Below are 14,922 nucleotides of genomic sequence, written 5' to 3'. Positions count from 1 at the left end.
GGGTTACCCAGGAGAAAAGGGAACAAACTTAAAACTCAGAATTTAAATTGAACCATAGTCTAGTCAATGGTCATAATTAATTACTCCATGTACAGACACTGATCATTTCAAAATCCTAGACCCTAAATCTGAAGTAATTGGCATTTGGCAGTCATTACCTGCTTTTGAATCCTGTTCTGTCACCTGTACTTTGAAATAATAGGATCCAGCTGTTGTTGGGCTTGGCCCTCCCCTCCTTTTTTTATTTTCTATTCCTTAATGAATTCATCTTATTTTAGCTTAGATTCATATAATTTGGGAGGAAGTGTTTCATTTTAGAATAGTCTTAGATTCACAGAAGAGTTGCAAAAGCAGTAAAGGGAATTCCATATACTCCATACCCAGTTTCCCCAGTTGTTACAGTTGTCATCACAATGGCACATAGTCACAGCTGTGGAACTAACATCAACACGTTACTATTAAACTGAACACTTAACTCAAATTTCATTAGTTTCCCCCTATAATGCTCCTCTTCTGTTCCAGGATCTTATCTAGGCTCCTACATTCCATTTAGATGTCATGTCTCCTTAACCTCCTTTGGTCTATGATAGTTTCTCAGTTTTCTCTTGTTTTTCATGACCTTGACAGTTTTGAGAAGTGCTGGTCAGCATGTGCTGAATTTAAGAGATCTGTCCCTCTATTTGAATGTGTCTAATGTTCTTGGGAGGAAGGGCACCGAAGTGCCATTTTTACTATATCATATCAATTGTAAATTTATTAACATGATTTATCACTGTTGATGATGACCTTGATCACCTGGCTGAGCTGTTTGCCAGGTTTCTCCACTGTATCAGTCAATGTTCTCCAGAAAAACAGAACCAATAAGATGTCTTTCACTCTCTCTCTGTCCAAACATTTGTAGCTTATTGCTTATATATATAATCAGGTATTATTTATTTTATCATTCATTACATTAATATTGTAATGATACACAATTTTATTTTATTTTATTATTTATTATAATGTATTGACTACATGATTGTGGAGGCTAAGGAGCCTCATGAGCTGCAGTCTGCCAGCTTGAAACCTAGGAATGGGGTGGCATAATTTGAAGGCCTAAGAGCCAGAGAACCAGTGTGTAGCTGGAGTAGATGATTTATTGTCTGGCTGACCAGTCAGGCAGAGAGTGAATTCCACTTCCCTCCATTTTTTGCTTCTATCAGGCTCTGTACAGATTGAATGAATGCCCACCCGCTTTGGGGGCATTTGCTTTATTCAATCTGCCATTCAAATGCTAATCTCTTGTGGAAACACTTTCATAAGCACACCCAGAAATCATTGTTTAACTAGATATCTGGGCATATCATGATCTAGTCAAATGGTTGCATAAAATCACTTGACATCCACTGTGGGGCTACTTTTTCCCACCTTCCAACTCTACTTTTTGGAAGAAAATCACTAAGCAAAGCTAATGCTCAAGGGGTAAGGAATTCAACTCCATTTCTTTGAAAGGGGAATAGCAACATAAATTATTTGGATTCTTCTTTTTAAAATTTATTTTTCAACCTGCATTCCCACCAACAGTGCAAAAGGGTTTCCCTTTCTCCACATCCTCACCAGCACTTATTGTTTGTTGATTTATTTTATTTTTTTGTTTTCATTTTTTATTTTAATTGTTGTTCAAGTGCAGACATTGTGGAAAGAACTATAGGGATACCTCAAAAAATAAAAAAATCGATCTGCCTTTTGACCCAGTAATCCCGCTTTTGGGAATATATCCAAAGAAACTCAAAACACTAATTTGAAAGACCATAAGTACCCGTATGTGACGCGTGCTCACTGGCCGGCAGTGAGCATGGAACACTGCAGATGGCTTGTTGAAACTCGAGAAAGACATACACAGAGACAAGCAGTTTCTGTGGGGAAGTAGGAACAAAGTGGCCACTCTCTCTAGTGGGGAGCATGCCCCATTCCCCTACCAGAGAGGCTTTTTATTGGTTTTGTTTGCATAAGAATTCAGGTAAAGCTCATTACTCATTGCTAGGAAGTAAGGATCAAACAATAGAGAACAAGGAAGTCTGAGGACCTATTTTGAGTCAGGATCAAAGAGCTGTAAAACTTTGAGGACAAACTTCTTCCCTGGACCCTTATCATCCATCTGAGAGCATTCTAAACAAAGCAGGTTTCACAGGATTTTACATATTCTTTTTTAGGCCTGCTCACCCAGGGAACCCGCCCTTTTCAGTACAGAGCTGCACCACCCTGTCATTGTTTCAGGCTTAGGTGGACCAAGGGAACTAAGGCAACCAAGAGATAAGGAGATTTTCCCCCAGACAATGAGGACTGAGGCTATATCAAAGCCAAGGGGCGAGGGTCCATCACCCCCTTTTGCTGTAGCCCCCAAAGTCCTTTCTTGGGGGCCTCCTATGTGATCATGCCTGTCTTAGAAGATCATTCCCCCCTTGGGGAATCTTACCTGTCATTGGCTAACTGACCAAGCATTGGGGTTCAGTTATGAAGCAGCAGAAGTAGCGCTCCTACCAGAGAGATAAGCTTTTGTCTCCTTGGTGGCTTACGGTCCAAGGTCACTCCCTCAGCCTTAGCCTTGGCAGGGATTACAACTTCTGATACCAGGCAGGGTGGTCCCCAACACATATGTTCATTGAAGCATTGTTTACAATCACCAAGGTATGGAAGCAGCCCAAGTGTCCATCAATAGATGAGTGGATGAAATAACTGTGGGACATTTATACAATGGAATACTACTCAGCCACAAGAAAAAGAACATTTTGCCATTTGCAACAGTATGGATGAACCTAGAGAACAGTATGCTAAATGAAATAAGCCAGTGAGAGAAAAACAAATACCATATGATTTCACTCATATGTGGAATCTATTGAATTGAACTAACAAAGAAAATAGAGAAAGACTCATAGATAGAGAGCAGGATGTCAGCTAAGCCATGGGGGTGGGTTAGGGGGTGGAGAGATTGAGTAAAAAGGAAAAAGAACTCATGGACATGGACAACAGTGTGGTGATTACAGGTGGAAGAGAGAATGAGGGGACTAAATAGTAATGAACAATACAATAAAATTTTTTTAAAACAAAATAAAATAAAATAAATTTATTTTTCAGTGCTTGGCTATTGTAAATTGTGCTGCTGTGAACATTGAGGTGCCATAGATTCTTTTGGATTGGTGTTTAAGGATTCTTAGGGTATAATTCCAGCAGTGGTATTGCTGGATCAAAAGGCAGTTCCATTTTTAGTTTTCTGAGGAAATACCATACTGTTTTCATGGTGGCTGTACCAACTTGCATTCCCACCAACAGTATACTAGGGTTCCCTTTTCTCCACAACCTCTCCAGCACTTGTTTATTGATTTGTTTATAATGACCATTCTGACTGGTGTAAAGTGATATCTCATTGTAGTTTTAATGTGCATCTCTCTGATGGCTAGTGATGCTGAGCATACTTTCATATTTTGTTACAGGGTGCAGCCAAGAGGGGGGAATGCCCAAATGGGCATTTTTGGATGTCCTCACTCCCACTCCCCAGGTGTGGGTTGGGGGAAGGGACAAATGGAGCAGGGCCTTTGAGAGCTGTTCCGCATAGTAACAGCCTTGCAGCTAACCTCTGGTGTGGTCATTTAACATATCTATAGCCTTTGGCTGGTCGCTTAGATATGTTAAATAGCTGTGGCCATGCCCTGAGCCAGGGGAATGGAAGTAACTTCCCCACCAAGATGTGACTGGGGGCAGGTCCCCCGAGCTACAGCACCTGCATGGGAGCTTGGAGAAGATTGGCTCCATGACATGGGGCCACACCTGCCCAGACTCATGATGGCAGTCCAGTAAAGCTGGAAGGGTATGAGATCTGGCATGTGAAGCTGAGTGTGGGAGGAGTCAGAGATGGGACTGCAGAGGAAGACGGGAGTGGGGATTTAAACTGAGATGCAGCAGCCATTGGGGGAGAACCATGCGCAGCCCTGAGAGAGAGAACCACACAGCTTTAGCAGAGTGAAGACTCCAGGGGCCCTGAGGGAGAGAACCATGCGGCCTTGACAGAGTGGAGACTCCCGCAGCCCTGAGAGGGAGAACCATGTGGCTCTGGCAGAGTGGGGACTCCTGTGGCCTGCGGAGAGAGCACCACGTGCCTTTGCCAGAGTGGGGACCCCTGCAGCTTTAGAAGGGGGAACCACCACCTGGTTTTAGCAGAGATCCTGGCGACTCGGCTGAGGGTGCCGGGAACCCAGGGAGGTCTCCCAGTTGAGATGGAGTACTAACTGGGAAGAACCAGAGGACTGCCTGAGCCATGGACTTCTATTTCCTTTCCTGAAATACAGTACTCTGGACTGAGCAAAGGGGGAAGGAAAGAAGGACTGTGTCTGTTTGTGGATCTTTTAAGGGACTTTAGGATTTTTGATAAAGACATTAGGTCACTACTTTAAGTCTGTATAGCATTAAATAAACATTTCCTTTCCTTTTCACAAGTCTCTGACATTGAGAGACACCTTTCATCTGGTGGCAGACATAACAGACCTCGGGGCTTCTTTCAGTAATAGTATATCATCCCAGGCCCCCCTTGTTTGTTCTGTAACAATTTCTCTGGGCCTTCTGAAAGCAACTTAAGTGCTCACCAGTAAATGAGTGGATCAAAAAACTACAGTATATTTACACAATGGAATACTATACAGCAGGAAGAAAGAAGGAGCTTCTATGCTTGGTGACAGCATGGATGGAACTGGAGAGCATTATGCTAAGTGAAATAGGCCAGGTGGTGAGGGACAAATACCATATGATCTCATCTATAAGTGGAACCTAATCAACAAAACAAACAAGCAAGCAAAATATTACCAGGGACACTGGAATAAAGAACAAACTGATAGTAACCATACAGGTGGGGGAGAAGGACAATGAGGGAAAATAGAGGAAGGGCCACCAAGGAAGCTTTTCCATGTATAAAGGACACATGGAAGAGCCAAAGGGGGTGGGTTTAAGGGTAGGAGGCAAGGATGGGTGGGGAGGCATGGTGTGGGGGGGAATGGAGATAACTGTATTTGAACAACAATACATAAAAACTTTTATTTTTCAGTTACAATTGACATGCAATTTTATATTAGTTTCAGATGTACAATATAGTGATTAGACATTTATACACCTTGTGAAGTGATCACCCTCATAAGTCTAGTACCCATCTGACACCATATGAAATTGTTTTGTAAAGGATATTAATCTTTTCTTCCCTACTCATTCATTCATTCACTCATTTATATCAGTAAGGACTCATAGACATTTATTTTGTATTTTGGGCTATAAATTAATATTACATTATTTTGTTGTTCACTGGTTGAACTTTGACCTTGGAGCTCTTTCAGTTTGAAAACTCATGTGCTTTTAAAGATGCAAAATTATTGTGACGCTTATAATATAAATTAGAAGTCAATGGCCCATGGGTTAATTCCTGGGGGAGGCCTGTTGTGAGAATGGCAAACCCAGGGCAAATGACAGCTTGTCTCTGAGATACTACCATCATTTCCTTCCCTCCCTGGACACAAAAGCCACCTTCCCTTTGAGGGTAGAATATATTCCATCCTCCCATGAAATCTGGACTGGCTATAGTGACTTGTTTGGTCAATGGAATGAGGCAGGAGTGACATATTCAACTTCCATGTCTAGGTCATAGGAAGCTTCTCAGCTTTTCCTGGGCCTCCTGGAACACTCACCCAGGAATGCATGCTCTGCTGGAACCCAGTGCATGTAAGCAGCCTGACTACCCTGAGACCAGTCTGCTGGAGAACCCCATAGCCTAGGGGAAGCCCTGGAGAATGAAATGCCAGGTAGAGAGCAAGAGGCAGGAGGTCTGGAGGTGCCAGATATGGAAGTGACAAAGCTGTCCTGGAGTGGCTCCTCCAGCCCTATCTTGCCAGCCAGCGACCATGGATCAGAAACAGATTGCTCAGATGTGCTGTCCTGCTACCAGAAGCAAAATCAAATGGTGGTTTCCACTGACCAAGTGTTAGCGTTGTTTTGGAACTGGTAAAGAGAAACTATGCTGGCACTTGTGGAAATGGCAAGGAAGACTTTAGTGATGAATATAGAAGTTAAGACTACTGCAGTAGGGGAGAGATTGAACCCAACTCTGAATACAACAAGGACATATAGCAGTTGTTAATCAACTGGCAGGATGAGGTAGTAGATGGAAAATTATTAGGAGCTTGGGTAGGTATCAAGGTGAGGGGAGCTCACTTGGATATCAAGGTTGGGGGGTTTCTCAATAAAATGAAAGACTCTGGTAAAACTGGATTTGACACACCAAGGACAGGGCCAAGGATGAAGCCTACTTAAAAAGAGGGTTGTGAAGCCTGACTAAAGTTTGCTCAAGGAGGCAGCCCTTATTTTGCACAGCAATGGAGATGGGAGAGCAGGCATGAGGGTGGCTGGAAAGCATGACAGGGTCAGCTAGAGATTTCCTCAAGAGCTTCTGAGTCCTGAATCAGAAGTCACTAGAGGAACTGGACACCTTCCCTTTGGCCCTGGGATGCTTCACTCAAAACACAGTCATCATTTCAGCACATACCCACATTTTAAACAAGGATCAGGAAGAGGAAACAACTGTGATCACTTGGGGAAGGACTGCTATGGCTGGGGTTGTGGTGTGTGTGGACACACTAGTGATGGTATTAGAGAATGAACCCTGGGCTATGGCAGCAGAGAGGAGTGAGACCTCTTTTGCCTGCTAAATGGGTACTGAGGAAGGCTTTGCAGTGGAGCTCCTATCTGGGATCATCATATTATCATATTCAATTGATTGCTTGCCTCTCTCTGTGAGAGCAGCCAAGACTGTGACCCAGGATAGGAATGTCAACATCCTCTGCTTATCCCTATTTGCACCACTATCCCTGATAAACCATCTGTCATAGGAGATGCCACCTATGACATCTATCTTTCCATTGCTGTTGCTGAGAAACATGCATTTACTGCAAAGGTATCTTTGTAATCACGGCTGGTCTCCAAAGTGATCCCTTTAGGTATGGCATGAGGCCATGTCCCAGCAGCCTTTTGGGTAGTCCTTGTTGCTTGGCTGTGGTGACCTATTTATGACCTTATAACCTCATGAGAGTCCACTGACAAGCAGAAACTACTTAGCACTAGGGCAATGACAAGGACCCTTGTAGAGGGTATTGGCACATTCTCTCCCTCCTCCAATACAGGTCAGTCTGTCATTCCACAGCAAATCTGGGGGTGACCCCATCAGCCACTTTGCAGTCACAACAAGAGAATTTCTGGGAGACCCTAGGGGAGATGAGATTAGTTACTCCCAGGCTCTCATTCACTATTTTGGAGAAGAGTGGGAAAAGGGGGAAATATCTGAGAGACCCAGAAATACTTATGAGACTGAACATATACTGAAAGGTAACACTTGAATGATTATATCAGACTGAATTTACTGAACCTTGAGAATTTAGTTTCTCATCCTTCCTCCCTGCAGGGACAGGGTCTCCTGAGGAGGAACAGCTCAGGGATGGAGAAATGCAGAGACTGTTTTCTCTGCTTAGTTGGGGAGGGGTAAGTGTGGGATACTGCCACACATGGGTGCATTCCCAATATAGTGTTTACTCTGTGCCACAGCTACTTGGGCAGGAAGGGGTAGGGATGGACACAAAACAAGTTTTTGAATTTGGTGTACCTAGCATTTTCTTAAGTATTGGTAGTATAGATGGACTTCTGTATTTCTTAGCAATAAATTTCATCTTTAATCATCACTCCCACCAAAGAGACTCACTATTGTTTCAAGGTAGTAATCAAGGAATAATGTAATGAATGGAGCCCAGGGTTATACACCTACTTTCTGTGACACTAGGACTGTGGCTTGCCTAATGAGCTAGATGATATATTCATGACCCTCATGTTTCACTTTCAACGTAAATCCTAGAATATTTCATAAGTATTATTTTATATTAAAGGCTGAAGAATCAGCATTCTGAAAGTATTTCTATTGATCATATATTTTTCCCTGAAATTGTTCTCCTGAGGTCAGAGTTATGTGTGTAATCACACAGAGCACCTGTGATAAGGGAGACTGGTGTAGGACCCTGGAGGGGTCCATGGGAGCAGCTGCCCCTAGAAAGGAGGCATAGGATTCCACTCCAGGCCAGCAGTACCAGCATTCTGCATGGAAGAGATGAAATCTGAAACAGAATCTGAAAATACATGAGACCTTTGGATAGGTCCAATTCTCAATTTACAGTGCCACCAAAGGCAGACACTCCCTCCCACCCCACCCCTCAATGCACACACTGGGAATAATGACATAATATTTGGGTAGAGTATTAGGGTTTACAGAGCTCCTCTGGGAGAGGGTGAATTTATTCTCATGTTACAAATAGAGAAGGAGTGTCTGGAAAGTTCTGGGGATTTAGATCAAGGTTTGGGATGGCTACACGGGAACAAGGGCTCATATGTGCTTCTCCCATTGCCCCAGACAAAACAACAAACCCAAAAACTTCATTTGCTTAATGCTTCCAACCCTACGAAGAATTGTACCACTTAGTATCTCTTTCAATATTCATTCTAATGCTATAGATTATGTGCAGCAGGAAGCCCTCCTCTCATGTGAGTTAAGAAATGAATGGAAAGCTCAAAAAGACCAGTCTATTGGCTTCAAACAGGTGCTAACCTAAACCTCAGTCATGCAGAGGTGTGAAAGCCACCTGGTCGTAGGTGAGGTTGGCAGGGTGTGATGGGTGTGGTGCTGGTGGTAGCATTTCAGACTGTTGTGTTAATGGGGCTGTGTTCTCCTTTCAGATCTCAGCAGTGATGGAGGTCAGGGACTTGGCGGACAAATCAGTCTGTGTGGGCATCCCGATGTCACTCCAACAATCTGACATGATCAGGCTGACTTACCTCCATTCCAGACCTCATTTTCCTCCTTTGTACAATGAGGTTGTGATGCGTGGGTCACCGGCCAGCAGTGATCACGGAACGCTGTGGATGGCTCGTCGGAACTCGAGAAAAACATACACAGTGACAACCAGGTCCTGTGGGGGAATAGGAACAGCAGGGCCACTCCTCACATGGGGAGCACGCCACTTGGCCACCCTCCTTGGTGGGGAGAGTGCACCGTTCCCCCACCAGAGAGGCTTTTTATTGGTTTCGTTTGCATAAGAATTCAGGTAAAAGCTCATTACTCATTGCTAGGAAGTAAGGATCAAACAATAGATAACAAGGAAGTCTGAGGGCCTATTTTGAATCAGGATCAAAGAGCTGTAAAATTTTGAGGAACAAACTAACTTCCTCCTTGGACCCTTCTCATTCAACTGAGAGCATTCTAAACAAAGAAGGTTTCACAGTAATTTACATGTTCTTTTTTAGGCCTGATCACCTGGGGAATCCGCCCTTTTCAGCACAGAGCTGCACCATCCCGTCATTGTTTCAGGCTTAGGTGGAGCAAGGGAACTAAGGCAACCAAGAGATAAGGAGATTTTCTCCCAGACAATGAGGACTCAGGCTATGTCAAAGCCAAGGAACAAGGGTCCATCACCCCCTTTTGCTGTAGCCCCCAAAGTCCTTTCTTGGGGGCCTCCCATGTGATCATGCCTGTCTTAGGTCGTTCCTCCCTTGGGGAATCTTATCTGTCATTGGCTAACCGACCAAGCTTTGGGGTTCAGTTATGAATGAAGCAGCAGAAGCAGTGCTCCTGCCAGGGAGATAAGCTTTTGTCTCCTTGGTGGCTTACGGTCCAAGGCCACTCCCTCAGCCTTAGCCTAGGGGGGGTTACAGCTTCTGATACCAGGCAGGGTGGTTCCCAACAAGGCTGTAGACAAACAAACAAACAAACAAACAAACAAATGCACGCACACATGGCTGAACCTGTGCACACATCCATCTTTAGTTTGCTGAGGACATAATAAGATGGTTTGTTGAACAACATCAATGGTTAACTCTCACTGAGAGCTTTTCCATGAGCTCAACACTTGGTGTGCATTCTGTGACTCCATCCTTGCAACCCACCTGAGATAGGTACTATTATCACCCTCACTTTAGGAAGGAGGAATCTGGGGCACAGTGGCAAGGTCCTTGTCGGAAGTTACCTGTGGGTCAGCAAAGTATGGATGCCTGATGCCAGAGCTTTCACCCCATAATCCTGCCCATCATGATGACTGGCACATGGTGAGGGGTGAGGGCTCAGTGAGGACAGTAGTAGCTATTGTTTTTATAACCCTGACCCTTTCCATTGAACCAGGAGATTCAGAACATGCCCATGGCCAGTCTACTTGGGGGAGTGTAGTGTCTTAACAAAAAAACTAGAAAAAACAGGCTCCAATATGCCTGGCATTTAGTCAGTTTTCAGCATCTACAATATTATGCTCACTCTGTGGACATTATTTTATAAAAATGACTTACTTAAGACACTTAACACTTACCACTGCCCACTCCAGGGCACTTTTCTGGTGGAGGGCCTTTGAGAACATTCATTTTTAATGAAACAGACTAATGTCAAAAATGTAATGAAGGTGGTAAAGCCCATACAGTTTGTATGAGAAAAATTTCTAAAATGACTATTTCATTGTAGAGCATGCACAGGATGTGCTGAAAAGAGTCTACTGAAGTTCTTTTTAACACTTTCCCTGCCCCTGTCTGTTATATCTACCTCTAAGTCAGTGGGTAAGGGAGAGGGATTGCCTGGTGTAAAGAGCTTCCCCCCTTCCCACTTTCCTTCCCTCCCTCCCTGCCAGTTTCGTCTATGTCAGCTAGTATGGTGGTTACTGAGGATGAGAATGAACTAGATAGATGAGGTTCTGCCTCATGAAGGGCGAAGACAGTCATACCAATGAGCGTGGATGTCCAGTGGAGAGACATGCATGACAGCATTCAGTCGGGGACTTTCTTAGAGGAGGTTTCTCAGGGTTGGTAAGCTGTGAGCTGACCCTGAACTCATCTGGAGTGGGAAGTGAGACAAAGTAGGTGGGAAGTGGTATATAGTGTGGCTGAGGCAGGAAGTAGGCCTGTGGCTGGGACCAAGTGGCTGGAGCCAGGCAGCTCTACCTGAAGGGGACAAAGGGAAGAGGCAGGGTAGAACAGAAGCTGAAGGGCCGTGGCATCACGCCATATGGACTAGGTTAAGGAATTCAGACTTGATTGTCCTAAGAAAAGTGGGAAAGGTAATGAAGGCTGTAAGCAGGAGACAGACTTTATTCTCAGAATCTCAGCATTGAGATGAGGAGAAGCTCTTAGACTCTATGGAGCACCAGTCCCCCACTCCTGCTCTGGAAGCTCAGCCCATCCTGTAGGACCTTCATGCTCCCTTAGAAGGGCCTGGGTGCAGGTAATGTGGGCCAGGCTAGCCACCTGTGATGAATGGTGGTCCTGAAGTGTGAATCATCCATTCAACAAATACCAAGTCCCTCCCGTGGGTAGTGATGTAATGATAGTTCTAATGAAGTGAAATGTAAGTGTTCATTTTCAGGCAACAGTTGGAAGATCTGTTTTGTGGGCTGCTGTGTATTTTCCCCATTCGTCATCTAAATAATTGGACACCCTCTCGACTCAGTGGGAACTTGTGTGAGAATACCAAACAGAACTTCCAGGGGAGATGAGGGGTGACTCTTGTCCCTGCAGACCAATAGTTGTTTCTCTCTAACAGAAAGACAGAGTGTCAACATAGAAATATAAATAAAACCATGACTAGGCCAATTTTCCCTCATGAAAAATCCCTCTCCATGTATGTAATACATTCTGGAAGGAAATAAAGCAAAGCTAAGACCAGGTTAACACAGCTAGAGTGTTGAGAATAATTTTGTCAGTGTGGAGAGTTGAAAACTTCATAGATAAAGTCCTTATCCAAATGTTTTACTTTTTTGCCCTATTTTGTTTTATTCAGATTATTAGTCTAATTTCTTTTAAGTTCTTTGGCTTGTGAGTCTAAAGTCAAGACATTCTTTTTTTGCCAGTAATGTTCCATCCTAGGCCTGTGTTTCATTATGAATAGGTTCAAGTCAGGTATAGTCATTTTTACTTGTACTAACAGCAGGGTGATTAAGGGAATTTTGGAATAAACAATTCCACAAGTGATTATGGTGGTTGGCACCAACTTTAATTTAAGCACCCTAACAATCCTGTGCATAACAATCTGGGCCATGGTGATATAAATATAGAAAATATCTTTGAGTATGATGTCCAACTACTGCAAAACCTAAGGAAAATAATTCTTTCCCCTTTTGTAAGTGCTCTTAGAGCACATTTCTCATATCCAGGTTTCAATGAATTGGAGATAGCATAAGAATCATTTGGACTTCTGAATGATGCTGCATTCTAAAAATATAAGTGAAGTGAAGGGCAGTTGAGCTGAGCACCCAGTCTTTGGTTTTGGCTTCAAGCTTGCCAGCCAATCAGCTGCAATAGCTCCCTTTCCTTGATTATTTATTCCAAATGTAGCCAGTGAATGCTTTGGCACAGTCACTCATTCTAGGAAAACCTGACATAAAAGTTACATTTCTGGGACTACATTTGAAAAACTGGCATCCAGGTCCAAGATGGTGGCAGAGTAGATAAATGTTATATTCATTTCCTCTCAGGACTAAACTGGAATTACAACTAAAATATAGAGCAATCAACCTGAATAAACAACTGAAGTCTAGCCAAAGAGAAGTCTTATGACAAAGGATTTACAGAAGAAGCAATAGCAAGACTGGTGGGAAGGGCAGAGATGCAAAAAGGGCTAGCCCTCCTTGTTGCCTTGGACAGTGGCTAAGATCCTGGAGGGACATCTCAGTGGCAAAAGTTCCCCGAGAAGTGAAAAGTCTAAACTCTAAGCCAGGCTCCCCAGCCCAGAGCGCCAGAGCATGGAAGAGACACCCACATAACACCTGGCTGTAAAAATAGTGATTCTGTCCGCCAGGGAGAGATGAGAGTTGGCTAAAGATGTAGATATCCTTGTAAAGAGCCAATTCATAAAATCTTGTTTGCACCCACTTACCCTGGGCACTGGTTGAAAGGGAGAGAGGAGTGGATGAGAGATGCACAAGGAGAGACTGGGGTTTGTGGCTCTGGGGAGACAGCTGAAGGGATAGCCTCCAGGATCCCTATGCTGAGTCATTTTCCAACATTGTCGATACCATTTTTCTTGGCTGGAGAACTCCCTTCCTTACTTCATAAGCATAAGCCTGGAAATATGCAATAGCTTCACACTCTGGAGTGCTTCTTGCCCCACCCATCAGAGCTTGTGCCCTGCTGAAAAGTCAGCTGTGTGGGCTAAGATGTATAGGTCTAGGCAAACCCATGGGGTGTCAGTGACTGAGTTGTGTGGCTTTGGGATGGGCACCATTTACCCTACTTTCCTGTGAACTTGATGAGCATCTAACACTCGAAAGATCAGCCATCCCCACCTTCATGATTCCCAGTGGCTCTACACTGCTGAGGTCTGGGAATAATGCTGCACAGATTGAGTTGTGTGGTCCTGAGGCATGGCAACTCTCCTCACCTTCCCCCAACTCTCCTCATCTTCTCCCATGGGGAAGAGGTGCTGACTGTCACCTCTTCCCCATGGGAGATCCACTAGCCCCAGCCTCCCATGTCCTGGCATCCCCACCCTGCTGAGACTGGGCTCCTGGAAGAACCTGAGACAGACTGAGTTGTGTGGCTCTAGGATGGAGAACATTTTTCCCTCAAAAGCCTGACCAGTGCATAGCCCTCCTTTCACAAGGTCAAATCTTGGTCTGTTTAGTACTGATAAACCCTGCTGGCCTCACTTTGATGACTCCCTGGCGCCCCGCCCCACCATAAAGGTGTGTGAGAACACAGTGGGTGGAAGATAGACTTGGTATATTATAGGACATTTGCTGAGTGTCATCCGACCTAGCACAGGCATCAAGTTTAAGCCTGTATCAAACCAGTGAACATAACACACATCTGCCTAGTGATTCACTGAGAACCTGCCTCATACAACTCAAGTACTACCAGAGGTTCTTTCAGTGACTGAACCAAATAGGCAGCCAGCAGGAAGAGGCAGGAAGAGGCAGGCAGAGGTGGATTTTTGGATGCTGTAGTACTTTTGCTGACCTGCCCTCTGGCCCGGTGCTGGTAAAACTGGCCTTGGTGCACAGCTTGGCCCTTCTTGTGCACATTCAGGCTCAGCAGAAGTAGCCACAAGCAATGGATCATTTGGTAGCTCCAAACATGTTGCCTAGGGCCAGTCACAGGCAACATATAACACTGGTCTGTATCAGAGTCCCTCCTAAGAGGCCCAAAACCAAAACACCCAGTGACTAGCTTCAGACAACATCAGAGCAGGATCCAATAAGCTCCACAAGTGGCATATAAAAAGGGAGGTCTCAAAAGGAACCAGACCCTACTGAAGTGAATTCTGCTTTGTGTGGCCAGTACCTGCACAACACTTGTACAGTGTGGTCAGAATTGATCCTCATTGTAAGCCAGCCTTAGGGTCAACACCATGTGCAAATGAGCCAAGAGCAATCAAGAACCAATTATCACACAAGAGCCCACTTAACCCACACGAAGATCATTCCTGGAGCACTCAGCTCAGGTGATCAAGTAGACTGCCTCACTGGGTCCTACAGGACACCTATTACATAAGGCCACCCTACCAAGACTGGGAGTCATAGCAGATCTACCTAATACATACAAACAAACACAAAGAGACAGTCAAAATGGGGAGATGAAGAAAGAGGCCCCAAATGAAACAACAAGAGAAACAGCCAGAAGAAAGTGTTAAATGAAATGGAGGCAATAAATTTATTAGATATAGAATTCAAAAAGTGGTTATAATGATGTTCAAGGAACTTAGTAAGAACTACAACAGCATGCAAAAGGACATAGAAACCATGAAAAACAACCAGTCAGAAATGAAGGATAGTATCTGAAATGAAGAATACACTATAAGCAATGAAGAATAGGTTGGATGAGGCAGAGAAATGAATCAGCAAT

This window comes from Phyllostomus discolor, chromosome 2, assembly GCF_004126475.2.
Source record: "Phyllostomus discolor isolate MPI-MPIP mPhyDis1 chromosome 2, mPhyDis1.pri.v3, whole genome shotgun sequence".
Taxonomy (NCBI): domain Eukaryota; kingdom Metazoa; phylum Chordata; class Mammalia; order Chiroptera; family Phyllostomidae; genus Phyllostomus; species Phyllostomus discolor.
The sequence above is the reverse complement of the archived record's forward strand: the minus strand, read 5'-3'. Positions refer to the sequence as shown.